Source organism: Haliotis rubra, unplaced genomic scaffold (assembly GCF_003918875.1).
Source record: "Haliotis rubra isolate DU_JTF1 unplaced genomic scaffold, ASM391887v1 Scf31, whole genome shotgun sequence".
In the NCBI taxonomy this organism is placed as follows: Eukaryota; Metazoa; Mollusca; class Gastropoda; order Lepetellida; family Haliotidae; genus Haliotis; species Haliotis rubra.
In genome coordinates, this window is record NW_025766980.1 from 2,331,710 (window position 1) to 2,346,718 (window position 15,009).

At 41.3% G+C, this 15,009-nt stretch overlaps 1 pseudogene; it reads right to left on the reverse strand.

The window, feature by feature from the left end:
- The window catches only part of LOC124283134, a 39,011-nt pseudogene that overhangs the window by 3,933 nt on the left and 20,069 nt on the right, over nucleotides 1-15,009 (reverse strand).

The window sequence follows — 15,009 nt, forward strand, 5'->3', positions numbered from 1 at the left end:
CAGCAGATATATCCTGAAGGAAGATGGTTCAGCCAACCTGTCTACACGACGGACTGTCAGTTGGAGGCATCAATCTTCAGATATACAAAGAACTATTCAGCAGATGTTCAGGCACTGTTGACAGATATATCCAGAAGGAAGACGGTTCAGCCGACCTGTCTACACGACGGACTGTCGGTTGGAAGCATCCACTACATGACTCTGGGGATACAGTCCAGTTGTACCATCCGCCAACATCCCAATACACCAGCCTGGCCGACCTATGGCCTGAAATATGGTTCATCAAGGTAATAAGTACATATACATTACCCAGTATATTTGCAACTGGTAAAATATCACAACTTTTTCTATTTGATCAAGGCTTGCATTGTGCATGTACATGTGTATATACAAATATCCACATAAAACCCCACAAGTGAAGTGACATCACTTTGTAAATTTACACAGCTGTAATGTCAAAGCAATCAACTGTTTGACCTTGCATGGAATTTACCACAGAATTCAGTAATTTGAAGGTTGTCATAACATCACCCTAGACTATTATTTTGAAGGTTTTCTCAAATTACTTACTTTGCTCATTTCCTTGATAAAACTTCCTTCTTCAAAAGTTAACTCCCCCTTGCCCTGAGGCACATGGCTCTTTACAGCTCTTCTCAGGGTCTTCTTATTGGCACCCCTGTCAGGAGCGAAACATTTTACCAATATTAGTTTGAATGACATGTTATAGATGGAAAATATTTTCCTTTCACTTCAAAATACGCTATGAATCCTAAATAACATTCAGTAAAGGAAAAATGTACAAATACAAGTGACCCACTGTCACAATAGTCATGTCTTCCATGGGGATTTCTGCCCTAGAAATGGTCACCAGCAGTCCATGCTTGTTGTACATGGCAATTTAATGTATCCGGTGGTCAGGCTTAGTGACTTCATTAATAGTACGTCATCAAAACCCCAAAGGCATGGCCCATTGCTCACCATATCATTCATCAGTTTGTCTAGTTCAGACATGTTTGTTTACAGGAGGCCATCATGTCATGGAATCTTTAATATGTGAAACAACAAACAAATAACAACACTTACCCTCCATCAGGATTCCCCATCCTCTGTGTCTGGGGAGGTGGGGATTTGGGGGGTAATGGTCTTGCAGGAGGAACAGGAGACCGTTCCTTCCTGGGAGAACGTGGCTTCTTAACAGGAGGAGTTGGCTTTGGTGGCACTGGCACAGGAGGTTGATCATCCATGCTGCTTGTCTCAGATTGCTCAGGCGAGACTTCTGAATGACCATTTGGAACTTCTGGAAGACCATTAGATGGCGCCAAAGGTTCAGTTGGAGATGCTGCTGATTGTTCAGAAGAGCTGTCATCAGCATGTTCTACATCACTACCCAGAGGTTCTGTTTGAGCATGTGGAGGTTCTGGCAGACCATTAGAAGGTTCCATTTGGTCAGCAGAAGGCTCTGCATCACCATTTATCGGTTGTGTGAATTCCAACTGGCCATTGTAGGGTTCTGACAAACCTCCAACACAGTCTGGTTCAGGAGCAGCATCTGCAGATTGTGGAGGATCGTCCTCAACTGAATCCACAGCCTCAACATCTTCATTAGCACTGGTTTGGGTGTCTAGTTCCAGGTCATCACTCTCACCAATATCATGTCCCAAGATGATCTTGCCAGAATCAAAACTCATGTCACCATTTGTCAGAGGGGTATCACAATCCTCTCCAACCTTTTCAGAAATATCAGTTCTTTGTGCATCAGGAGTTTGCAAGAGTTCATCACTATTAGGTCCAGGACTGGCTACAACAGGGCTAGTTCTACCTAAGTGTGTATCACTTTCATCACACAAAGGACTCGCATACACATCATCAACAGCACCGTCAGTTTCAGGATGTTGTGTCATCTCCTTTAAAGGACTACAAGAATCTGACGCCACAGGTGGAGAAACTGACATGTCTTTGTGAGAGGAAAACTTATCTATCTCCTTGATGATATGAGACACCCTACCACTTACTCCTTCAGGGGGAACATCTATTGCTGCTGGTGGGTTGATTATTTTCGGTTTGGGAAGTGTTGGCGGGGGGATTCTTTGTGGTTTTTGAGGAGTTGGTCTCTTGGCAACAAGATTGCTGATTGGATCATTAACCACATTATTATCCAAGTTATTTGTCGGTGATGAACCTAAGACAGGACTGGAAATAACCGTATCTGCATCACTGTCATCATTTGTGGGTGTTGGACTCAAAACAGGACTGGAAGTATCTTTATCTTCACCAATATCCAAGTTATCTGTGGTTGTTGGACTTAAAAGAGGACTGGAAACAGCTTTATCTGCAATTGGATTTGAGTTGTCAGTTGGTGATGTAGTTGATATAGGACTGATAACTTTATCTGTATCCAAATCTCTGTTCTCGGGATCTGAGGATACAGCTTTAGCAGGGGGATCTCCTCCACGCTGATCTTGCTCAGGTACAGTTTGAACAGAGGAAGTATCGTCCACTGTTTCCTGCACTCTTGGAACAGCAGGTGCTCTACTCTTCGCCTCCTTATTAATCACTTGGTATATAGGAGTATCATCCACAGGCCTCTGTACTGGGGGTGAAACTGGAATAGCTGGGGAATCAACAACAGGTGGTGAAAGGGAAGGCCCAGATTCAACATAATACACAGGACTGTCTGGGAAGGGAGATACTTCCCCTGCTGGACCAGCAGTAGATCTGGAGTCTGATATAGCACTAGGAGTATCCTCGGATTGGGTGTTAACAGTTGGCACTACTGACTGATCATCAGGGCTCTTACCAAACACTGGACCTCTCTCTGGTGTTTTTACTCGAGGACTTGGTATTGGAACTGTTTTTGCAGGTTTGTTTGGCACCATTTCCCCGGGGCATGATACTGGCCTGTCGATTGATGGGTTACGCATGTGACTGATAGCTTTGGGAGGCAGCACCACAGGTGGAACCTTCCTTGGGGTCAGGTGCTGAGCATGATCGCCTGGATAGATACCAGCCGTTTGAAGGCTGTTGTCACTCTTTGTAATATTCACAGGATTAGAAGGAGACCTGCTAAGATCAGTATCAGTCTTTTTGAGGTATTTTCCTGAAATACTGTTAGAGGATTGCACTCTGCCAGCAGTGTTACCATGCATATTAATCTTGGGAGGTGGTGGCCTTGGTGGAGCAGGGCGAGAAGACAGTCGTGAGTTTATAGCCAGGTTTTGAAGTCGTGAAGACTGGCGGGGTATATGGATAACTTTAGGCTTGGCAAATCTTCTGGGTAAAGCAGGTTTCTCTCCAGGTTTGAGCTTATTTTCTGAAGGAGATACTGAGGAAGTGGCAACGGTTGTGGGTACCAGTTCCTGCAGTGGTGATCCTGGCTGACTAGCGATGGGAGATTTCTGACTGTTATTACGCTTAGGAGGAGCAGGCGCTGGTCTTTTAGGCCTGGAGTTAGAAGGTGCTGCCATCAAACCTGGACTGGGTCTCTTATTGTTGTGACTGGCTTGATCCTTTCCTTGAGTATTCAGCAGGACATTGTGGAGTTCACTCTTGAAGCTGGAGGTCGCCTGGAGGTTGTGTTGGCGATCAGGTATTTTGAGCGGTTTAAGTGGTTTGGGTTTTGGAGGGGGTGGAGCTCTGCGTGCCGGTTTCGGCTTTCGGATCACTAAACGTGGAGTTCAAGGTGGTGCTGATGCTGTTGTTGCTGGTGATATCAGATGTGTCTTCATCATTCACTCGACTCCGGTCTTCTCCTGAGCTGAGGACGCTAGATACATCTGATTTACTGTCGTCATCTTTACTGGTGTCCAGTATCTGAAATACACAGGCAAGTGTGAAGGAACTGAACAGGATCTTCTGGGGAATGATTTGCTTCGTATGTTACTCACCTACAGGAGTAGGATCTTGATAATTCATAAGGGTGAAATGACACGCTAGAGCCGACACACGACATGATAACACATAATACTGACAATACAAAATACATACATTCCTTTTCGAAGAGAATAACCCAATCTTGCTCTAAATCTGATGGATATTAATGAGCTTGATGTCATGGATGTGATGAAAAGTTGTTACTCAGGTGACTGTCCAGTAAGTAGCTTTATCTATTTGAAATCCTTTTCAGTACATGGCCTTAGTGTTAATATTATTGGGGGCGGTGGGTTAGCCTAGTGGTTAAAGCGTTGGCTCGTCACGCCGAAGACCTGGGTTTGAATCCCCACATGGGTACAATTTGTGAAGCCCATTTCTGGTGTCCCCCGCCGTGATGTTGCTGGAATATTGCTTATAAGTGGCGTAAAACCAAATTCAGTCAGTCAGTCAGTTAATATTATTGTGCAACTAAAATCATGAATAGCCCCTTAAAATATATATTGTGTTGTGACCAGTGTATCAAACTTCATATCACATTGCCATCTTCCTTAGTGCTGCATCCAAGATTCATGATGTTCAGAGGCACATCAAGGAATCTACGTATCACCCTGCTGGTCCTCAGAAGTAAGTTGTGCTTAACCTTATTTGAGCTGCATTACAGTTACATCTCTACTAGACTCATATACTTTCATTCAGACTTAATACAATCTTGGTAGAATAAATTCACATTATCTTCCTTTTAAAGAACATATAAATGAATTATTTTTTGTCTTAGAAACAGTCTTGTTATCAAAACACCTAAATTCATTGATGTCTTACAAAAAACAACAAAGTTTTCCAGTGGATATTGATCAAATGTTAATATTGCATTAGAGTGGTATCAGTTGGTTTGTGTTTTGGTCAAACTTGGATAAAACACACCCATCAAGGAACATTATTGAAGGTGACAGATCTCAAAGATTTCAGGGATTCAATCTAGCATTTTCTGCCAACCAGATTGTAGCACTCATTCCCTTACAAATATTCTACTTAGTTAAATCTGACAATCCACAAGATTCCACTGGACAGGGTTTCACAGCCTACTGTTTCTTGCACATGTCAGTGTGGTCATCCACAAGCTGACCTCTACTGACCTCGAGGTATGATCCAGGCAGCCATCCAACCTCCTCCCCACGACTTCCCAACCACCATCCATTGTCAAGCGTCTCGTAGATGATAATGATGTCACCAGAGTTAAAGGTCAGATCCGTCTCCGAATGTCCAGGGTATGGATGAATGGCACGGTGTTCTGAAGGCAGATACATCACAATCACATCTGTATCAAGTTTCTACAATCCTCATGTTTTCCTGTATTTTAACAGGGGCGCTACGGTAGCCTAGTGGTCAAAGCTTTCGCTCGTCACGCCAAAGGCCTGGAGTTCGATTCCCCACATGGGTACAATGTTTGAAGTCCATTTCTGGTGTCCCCCGCTGTGATATTGCTGGAATGTTGCTAAAAGCATCATAAAAAGTGATATTCACTCACTCACCATATTTTAACATGATGACAGAGAGATCCTGATCCGTATATGAAACTACAGCAGACCATGGTGATCATCGATACAGATGGATCGAAGGATCGATACAGATGGATCTGGTTAGTTGACATGGTTGATGCATGTCATTGTATCACAATAGCGTAGTAGATCCAGGTTAGAATATGTCTTCAGCAAACCACTGTCATAAGTGGTGTAGATAGATGCTCATGATGTCATCACTGACTGACTGACTGAGTTTGTTTTTAAGCCGCTTTTAGCAATATTCCAGCAATATCACATGTGTATGGGGGACACCAGAAATGGGCTTCACACATTGTACTCATGTGGGGAATCGAACCTTATACTGACTCCAAGGTCTTTGGCGCGGACGAGCCAATGCTTTAACCATCAGGCTACGCCACCGCCCCATGTCATCACTACATGGATGAAATAATGCTGATGTGACATAACATTTAAACTCACTTTTGAAGAAACTCATTATGTCATTCACTGGAGTGAGTGAGTGAGTGCTGCATGTGAAAGTATTCCAGTTTTATCATGGCATTAATGTGGGTTGAATCCCAAAGAGATGCACGAAATCCATAAGCATGTGACTGGTGCAGGCGAACCTGGACACATGATTAAGGTGAACCAGGATTTGAAAGATGTCCATCACGTATATTGTTTTTGGTCCAATCTCCACGTCTGACATCTGTGATAATGCACATTTATCAAGACAATGAACATATTTGAAGCAGATAATGACAGGTTGAATGATCAATTTTCTCAATTAGTTCCACTCAGACACATTTCATTACGATCAAGGATATTTATGTCATGACATGAACAAACCTATTCCTAGCCACTCCTGATCTGTGGACCTGGTTTTGTTGGGTGCCAGCTGATCATAGATGATAGGACAGGAATGAGTGCTCTCCCCTGATATGGAGGCCGTGTCAGATGGTATCTGTGAGACAAGACAAGATCTAAATGACACTATATATAAAAATCTTAGTATATATTTTTATCACAATAAACTCACAAACTTCAGACACTTTTGCCTTAAACAACATTACTGATATAAATAGCATATTGTCTTTTCAACCCACAATTTCTTATGTACAAGAAGTTCACATAAATAACACATCATAATGGCTGTAGAAGCAATGCCTATAGCTTTATCAACATTTTCTTTCAAAAGTCAGCAACAATTACATGAGAACCAATTCCTTAAGAAACACACATTTGTTTTTTATCCAAATAACTTTTGACATATTAATAGCAATGTATGACACTTAGACTAAGTGCCAAGAAAACACCAGTTCCGATACATTTATAATATAGGATGTTATGACTGACCTCATCAACGTAGACGGCTGGGAACCACCCTTCCTCTCTGTCAGCTTCCTTCCTCCCATGCATCCACCCATTGCGGTCCTTCTCCCAGGCCCGCAGAATGTCCCCTTCCTGTATGGAGAGCTCCCCCTTGGACGAACCCTGGTAGGCAAACAGTGCTCGGTACAGCTTCCCTGCAACAGTAACTCACATGCTAACACCTGCTCATATCCAGTACTTGTGGACTGAAGGGTTTTCCAAACTGTAGGGCAGTTTCTCTAATGACTAACATATTTAAAACACAAGTTTGAAGTGATCATTCTGAAAGTATGGCAATGCAGGTTGGTGCATGCTGACAACACTTTTTTTGGTAAATATCCCTCTTTGTGTTGTATGTATTACTGGAAATAAAGGCAGTTATTTCATTTACAGTGGAATCTGTCTTTTATGGACTGGCCTGGGACCAACTCATTTGTCCGGATTATAAAGCAGTCCGGACTAGTCAACTTTTGTCCATTACCACACAAAAGCACCGTAAGTCTCTCTTTGAAACCTTTCCACCCTTTGCAGCATGGGCTTTGTCGGACAGTGTCTTGTCCGGTAAGGCACGAAGGAAAAGTCCAGTTTCATCACAGTAAAACATTTTCTCCATCTCATAATCACCAATCAAGCTTGGTAGGCTTGTGTTAATTAGCTATTGAGAACAGAAGTAACGGAGATGTTTATTCAATGGACTGTTATTTTTGTCAGCTACGTCCAGATTACAAAGCATTGTTCTCATAGCAAGTTGATTGATGTTATTTTAGTCTGTAATCTGTAATTATTGAGAGAGTTTGGAATATAAGGCAAGCTTTAATGATAAATTATTTGTCCAGGACTCAGAGAGTGGTCTGGATTATGGAGAAAAGCGATTTACAAAGCGTCTGGATTTGACAGATTCCACTGTAATTGTTTCATAAACATCACACACATTTAATTGTGAATTTAGGAATATGGTTAATGATTTTTACCCCAAAATGTAAGCATTGTGAATTTTAGCTGTTTGGTAGCTGAACCCACCAATATTTACAAACTGAAGACTTCTAAAACTACTTAAGAAACAACGATTAACACCAATTTGTGTTCTCGACTTTCACTGCAAGTAGTTGTGGAAGTAAGATGGATGCCTGCATGTGCTCACGCTAAAGGCAAATCATTACTACTAACACCTAACTCTGTGACCTGCTTGTTGAAACCTGTTGATCACTCATTGATAGTGAGGTAACTCGAAAGGTGAGGTGAAGTTGGGTTTGGATAGATGTGTTTGAGAATGTGATCGTGTCGTCCAGTACATGTGCTGCATAATGCTGTTTTGACTGTACGAGCTCACGGAGATACCATGTTGTAGTTTAACATGGACACCTGCCTCAGACACTGTGTACTTACTGCAAGCCCCTCACATCTTGTTTTATCCCTTTTCTGGTGAGTGGTAGGCAGAATAACAAGTACCAGTGAGTGAGTGAGTGAGTGAGTGACTCAGACACTGTGTACTTACTGAGTTTTATCCCTTTTCTGGTGAGTGGTAGGCAGAATAACAAGTACCAGTGAGTGAGTGAGTGAGTGAGTGAGTGAGTGACTCAGACACTGTGTACTTACTGCAAGCCCCTCACATCTTGTTTTATCCCTTTTCTGGTGAGTGGTAGGCAGAATAACAAGTACCAGTGAGTGAGTGAGTGACTCAGACACTGTGTACTTACTGCAAGCCCCTCACATCTTGTTTTATCCCTTTTCTGGTGAGTGGTAGGCAGAATAACAAGTACCAGTGAGGGAGTGAGTGAGTGAGTGAGTGAGTGACTCAGACACTGTGTACTTACTGCAAGCCCCTCACATCTTGTTTTATCCCTTTTCTGGTGAGTGGTAGGCAGAATAACAAGTACCAGTGAGTGAGTGAGTGAGTGAGTGACTCAGACACTGTGTACTTACTGCAAGCCCCTCACATCTTGTTTTATCCCTTTTCTGTTGAGTGGTAGGCAGAATAACAAGTACCAGTGAGTGAGTGAGTGAGTTTGTGTGTGAGTATGGTTTTATGAGGCTTTTAGCAATATTCCAGCTATATGATTGTGGGACAAGTACCATAGGTGAAAGTCTGTATGTATATCCTATTTACAAGTCTGCATGATGGGTTACAAACCTCCTTCCACTCTTAAGGTAGATGCCCTAACTCTTTTCGAAGTATAAACATCATACCATAAAAGATAAATGACAGAACCAACTCACCTGTAACATCAACAATAATCACAATTGAATGTGCCATTAATACATAATTAATACTAAATTCAGCCACCATTGTGACCAACTGATCACCATTCAGACATCAAATATGAAAAACTGAACCTTTTGTCTGCATTAAACAATTCTGAGCAACCATTTTCTCTCTTGATTTATCAGTCCAGCTAGAAATATTTTCTGACACTGAAATAAAATCTCACCATCATTAAACCTGCTAATATCCGCAGAGTTGAGGCTGGGGAGAGCTGATGTACTGGCGTACAAAGGGGCACCTGCAACAGACAGACACAGTGACATGGGTTGATCAGTCTGGTAGATGTTTCATCCTGTACAGAGCATGGGGACAACATGCATCTCATTTGAAACCTAAATCTGAAGGTCAGACACAGAAGATAAGAAACAATTGCTTAACTATTTAAATATCTATGCATTGATCACAAATAATTATTTTACAACAAGAATTTTGTGAAAATTTATTTGTTGGAATGTGAGGCAATTGTATAGATGGGAATTTGATTCTCTGAGCCACTTTCAGACCAACTTGTTGAAGTGGGCACACTGGTTTTGACACAGAAAGTTATTTTATAGTATTTTATGAATGCAAAGTCTCAGGGATGAGACCTTCATCAACCAATCAGTGACCAAAGTATTATGGGATGTTTTCTTCATGCTACTCACAGGATAATCAGGTGACTGGACATAGGGGGACATTGATGTTGCGGATTTCTTCCGGTTGCGTTCTCGCTTTTTCAGCATGAAGGAACTGACACGTGACCTCTTGGTCTGTGGCCCTTCTTCTGCATCTCCAGCTAGAGAGAAGTCATGGATACCTCATTAATGTCACTTTACAGAAAACAGTATTAATGTCATTAAACGATAACTCTACATGTCAGGGAATTGATGTCACCTTTCAAGTCAGGACATAAATGTCAAATTTTCATTTGTTCCAATCCTCATCTGTTCCAACCCTGGCGCTGAGCGACCCACCATCGCACACTGATGATCCACCTGTTTTAGTCTAGTACCCTTGGAACCACGATGATGACCAACCCTGACCCTCAACTACTATGACCCACCCTCATTCTCACAAAATGGGATCCACCCTCATGACTCATCCTCACAACCCAACCTGACCCCTCACCAACTGGGACCCACCCTTGTGACCCAACCTGACGCTCACCAATAGGACCACCCTTGTGACCCAACCTGACCCCTCACCAACTGGGATCCACCCTCATGACCCCTAACCACTAGGACCCACCCTTGTGACCCAACCTGACCCTTGCCAATAGGACCTACCCTCGTGACCCACCCTCATGACCCAATCTGACTCTCACCAATGGAACCCACCCTCATGACCAATCCTGGCTCTCACCATCCTATGACTCAGTCCAATGAAACACGGTAAAGACTCACTTTTCTTGATCTCCTCTACATAGCACCCAGGGAACCACCCTGATCTCGTACCACTCTGTGACACCCCCCGCCACCATCCGTTGTCCGCCATCTCGATGACCTTCACCAGTTCCTTCTCTGTGATGCTCATCTGACCTTCAAGTTGTGCAGTGAAGCCATAGACAACACGATACACTCGGTCACCTAATTCAAAATATCAGAGAAAATGTCATCAATATTGTGTTCAGGGTTCAAACTGCTCTACCTTGGTGGAAGCCAGACAAGAAAAGTACAATTATAATATTGAATAGAGAAACAATTAAACAGAAATGTAATTTTTAGAGTAAAATTGATATTTTATACTTATCCTGACTCATGCTCTTTTTGCTTGTCTTCTTCTTCTTGCGAACATAGTGGAACACTTGTATCTCCCTAATTGAAGCTCCCTTCAATGTAAAATCACTAATTAGTACTCACCACGAGTTACCTCCCTTCCACAAGCTCGGGAACGAGGGCGCCACCTCCACCCATGTGCCTCACTCTCTCCTCATATACTGAGCCCAACATTTGAATTTACAGGGAAATCCAAAGTGTTATGTGGGGAGGATGGGAGGGCTTACCTCATGAGTCAGGATAAGTATAAAATATCAATTTTACTCTAAAAATTACATATTTTTCCTTATCCTGACTCATGCTCTTTTTGCTTGTAGAATCCTACGGCAAAGGAGGTGGGAATATATAATACTTTGGATTTTAATAATTAGTGATTTGAACTGTGATGATTGTAATAACCCTATGGGAACTTCATAAAGGCACTGAACTGATGAATTCCTGCTGCAAACTTATCAGCTGCCATATAAAGGTTATTACAATGTACTTATTATGATAAAGTATATATAACATTAATACAATGCTTAAGACTAATAGACTTAAGCTTGTTAATATGCTAGTATAAACTCCTTAGAGTTTGTTAGCTAAAATACTTTAAGATATAAACATAGTACTAAGCTTAAGATATGATTAAACTTAAGCTAATTATATAATAGCAAAACTCTTTAGAGTTTGTTAGTTAATATACTTATATGATATAGATATAATGCTGAGCTTAAGATATGAATAAGCTTTAGCTACATATATAATAGCAAAACTCTGTAGAGTTTGTTAGCTAATATATTTTTACAATATGAGTATATACTGTGCTTAAGATATAATTAACTGTGCCAAAAACTCTGTAGAGATATAGTTAATAGATTTATAATGTAACCATAGTACTAAGCTTAAGATAAGATTAGACTTAAAGGTAAATGCCAAAAACTCTGTAGAGTTTATTAGTTAATATATTTGATAATGTTATAAACCATAGTACTAAGCTTAAGATAAGATTAGACTTAAGCTAGCTATATATAATGTTTTGTTGATATCTCACAGGCGAGAGTTTTGTTAGTTAATACATGTTATAATGTAACCATACTATATAATTTGATTTGTCTATTTAACCACACGCTCTTCTTACCTAGTCACTTTTAGAGTTCGATAGCTAAAATACCTATATGATATAGCTTTGACACAATTTCTAACTGTGAAATAGATATGAAGCCGCAACCTTAAAACTCAATGTCTTGTTTTACACCTGTGTGTCTGCTTGTCCATGTCTGCTAACAGGACAACATTCATCAATAACTGAGAGTTTGTTAGCTAATGTTATAATGTAACCATGTTAAACACATGATGATATGCCTGCCAAATGTCTGCTAATATACCACAATATAGTCAATATATGAACTTTTAAGTTACATATATAATAGCAAAACTCCGTAGAGTTTGTTAGCTAATAAACATGATAATGTAACATGCAAGATAATACTTGACACTTAACACATTGTATAATAGCAAAAAACTCTTTAGAGTTTGTTAGCCAATATACCATATGATATAAACGCATTGATATGAATGGCTTAAAATATGCTACCTATATAATAGCAAAACTCTTTTAGAGTTTGTTAGCTAATATATTTTTACAATATGAGTATAGTACATGCTTAAGATATAATTAACTTACAGATATAATAGCCAAAAACTCTGTAGAGTTTGTTTAGCTTAATGCATTTATCATGTAACCATAGTACTACTCTTAAGATATGATTAACTTAAAACGTATGTATTAACAAAAAACTCTGTAGAGTTGTTAACTTGTATATTGTATGATGTAATAATCATAGTTATGATACTTAAGCAAATTATATATAGCATGTAGCTATTTAGTACTGTTATAAGATAAGTAGAAATCTGTAAGATTGACTTATCTTCTCCAGTCCAACTGTTGTGCCCATGGATCTTGTATACCTGAGACGTCCCTCGGTGGTGATATCTCTCAGATATGACAGTTCGGATCTGATCCAATTTCAAATAACATTTGTGTAGATATAGTACATGAGATTTCATGGAGGGTCGGATTGGGTCCATCCGTCTTGTATGCAGTAGTATGACAGTTCTGATAGAGGAAATAATACTGTTGCACTTTTCCCTAAGTTGATGTTTCTGGTTTTTCCTTCCTGTTTGGTTCGGTGGAGATAAATTTACAGTGCTCTTGCTGGCCATCGTGATAGAATCATCGTGATCATGGAGTCCAAGTATGTCATCCAGGCGTGTTCATAAACCTCACTTGTGAGGTGTTGGGAGCACAATATTCAGATCCCCAAGTTGGAGGGTGAAACTTCCGCTTTAATTCTCCAATCAGAAAGCTTAAGTAGGTTTACTAACCATCTAGTTGTGTTAGTAGCTTGATGATGAAATTCAGCTGTAGTCTGAGACGCTGTGGATTTAGATCCACTTGTATCCCGTCGTCTAGGTTATTAGCTCACGCGAGTCCTTGACGATGTAGGTGCACAACCAGGTGTGTCTGTCCTCGTTGAACTTTATGTAAAAATCGCCTGACTGCCGTGCCCTCGCCCTAACTTGACAGGGGAGGTCTCTAATCTGAAGAAAGCAGCCCAATCATGAAGGTTCAGATTAACTGGACTGTAAGGAGGCTTGCTCGCTTCACTGATATATAGTTGTCACTTGTAACGTAAGTCTTGAACTGTGAACTAAGATCGACCTCTGCGAGGTCGTTGTCCAACGCGTCCAATCAGAACAAGGCATTTTGATTCTGTAGAATACCCGCCACTGTGATGTCACCGGTGTAGCAGGAAAAAACTTGTATAAAATCTTGCCGCCGCTGATATTAGCATAATCGCCGGTTTTCACCGTAGCTTCCCGAAGTTACCTGAGTGACCACGTGTTTCGAGGGTTAAAGGTAAACGCTAAACCTCCTTCGCCAAATACCTCGCTCTGTAATATTAATGCTGGGTAGGTTATTTTCCTGGCTGTCGTGAAAGTAACTTCAGTTTTGAATATAATTCCGACTTCCTTATATAAAGGTACAATAAACTTGCAAGTTGTCAGCTTGTAGACTGTATACATGAATGTATCGTCATAATTGTAGAATTAAAGCTGAACTTGTTGTACATATTTCTTCTCAGAAACTTTGACGATTATGAGTTATACTCGCTGTAACAAGGCTGCTGTTCAATTTCGATATTGAATTGTCTGCAGATGTGCGTAATGGTCACGCATGTAGATAATCGTATCGTAGTCCGGGATTGCATATTCTAGCAATCTATACGGAAAGGTTGATTCCTGTGAAGATCTATGAAACGTCGTTGACTAATTAATACAGCGACGTTCTGTGTTGTAAATAGCCTGTGCAATTGTCTTCGCGTAGGCTTATAGATGGCATATGGCATACAGTTGATAGACAACTTATGCGATGTCTTGAACGGACTGACGAAAGTAGCTATATATGACGAGTGGCTAATATATGGAGACCTTGGAGGAGATTTCCTCGGTGGACGCCGGAGACTTCGCGAAGCTCTCGAAGTATCCATTCTAGATTTTCTGGGTGAAGTAGACTTGTAGCCACTTAGCCTTCGCGACCTTCGCGAAGGTATCGAGTCAGAGCCCGATCAGTATATATATATATGAGCGCTTGCTTCGCGAACGACCTCTGTGTTCAACAGGAGGAATGAGTGAGTGAGTGAGTTTAGTTTTTTGCCGCGACTCAGCAATATGTGGGGTCGGTGAAGCTACTCCTCTGCGCGTCCCTTGTAACTGGTGAGGCTCTAGCTCCTTCAAGGAGGTGGCCTGGGACTTCCTTAGCCGGGTGTCTAGAGTCCCATCAATATATGAGCGTTAGCTTCATACAGGGTGTGGTCCTTGCTGGTTCTGCATAAGTAGAGCCGAGTAGATCATCCTATCATCTTCAGAAGTCGTGTCACGAAATCTGGTGATAAGAATCTCATTGATCGTTCTAGATCTATTAAGGCCAAGAACATATGCCTCTGGCGTTTGAACTTTTATGGCTTTATGGTAGGCTGTGTCCACATTCTGTGGCACCGCAGCAATCGAGTCGATCGGAGGTAAGGTGATGGCGTCTGCATCGTCTTCCTTTATCAGGTATGTCTGCGCCGAGTTGCCACTCTTGGAAGGTGAAGAGAGATCTAGGTTGTTTACCATCCTATATCGTATCTCAGCGTCTGAGAAAATGATGCCTCCATCATCTTCTATCCCAGCATCGCTGATGAGA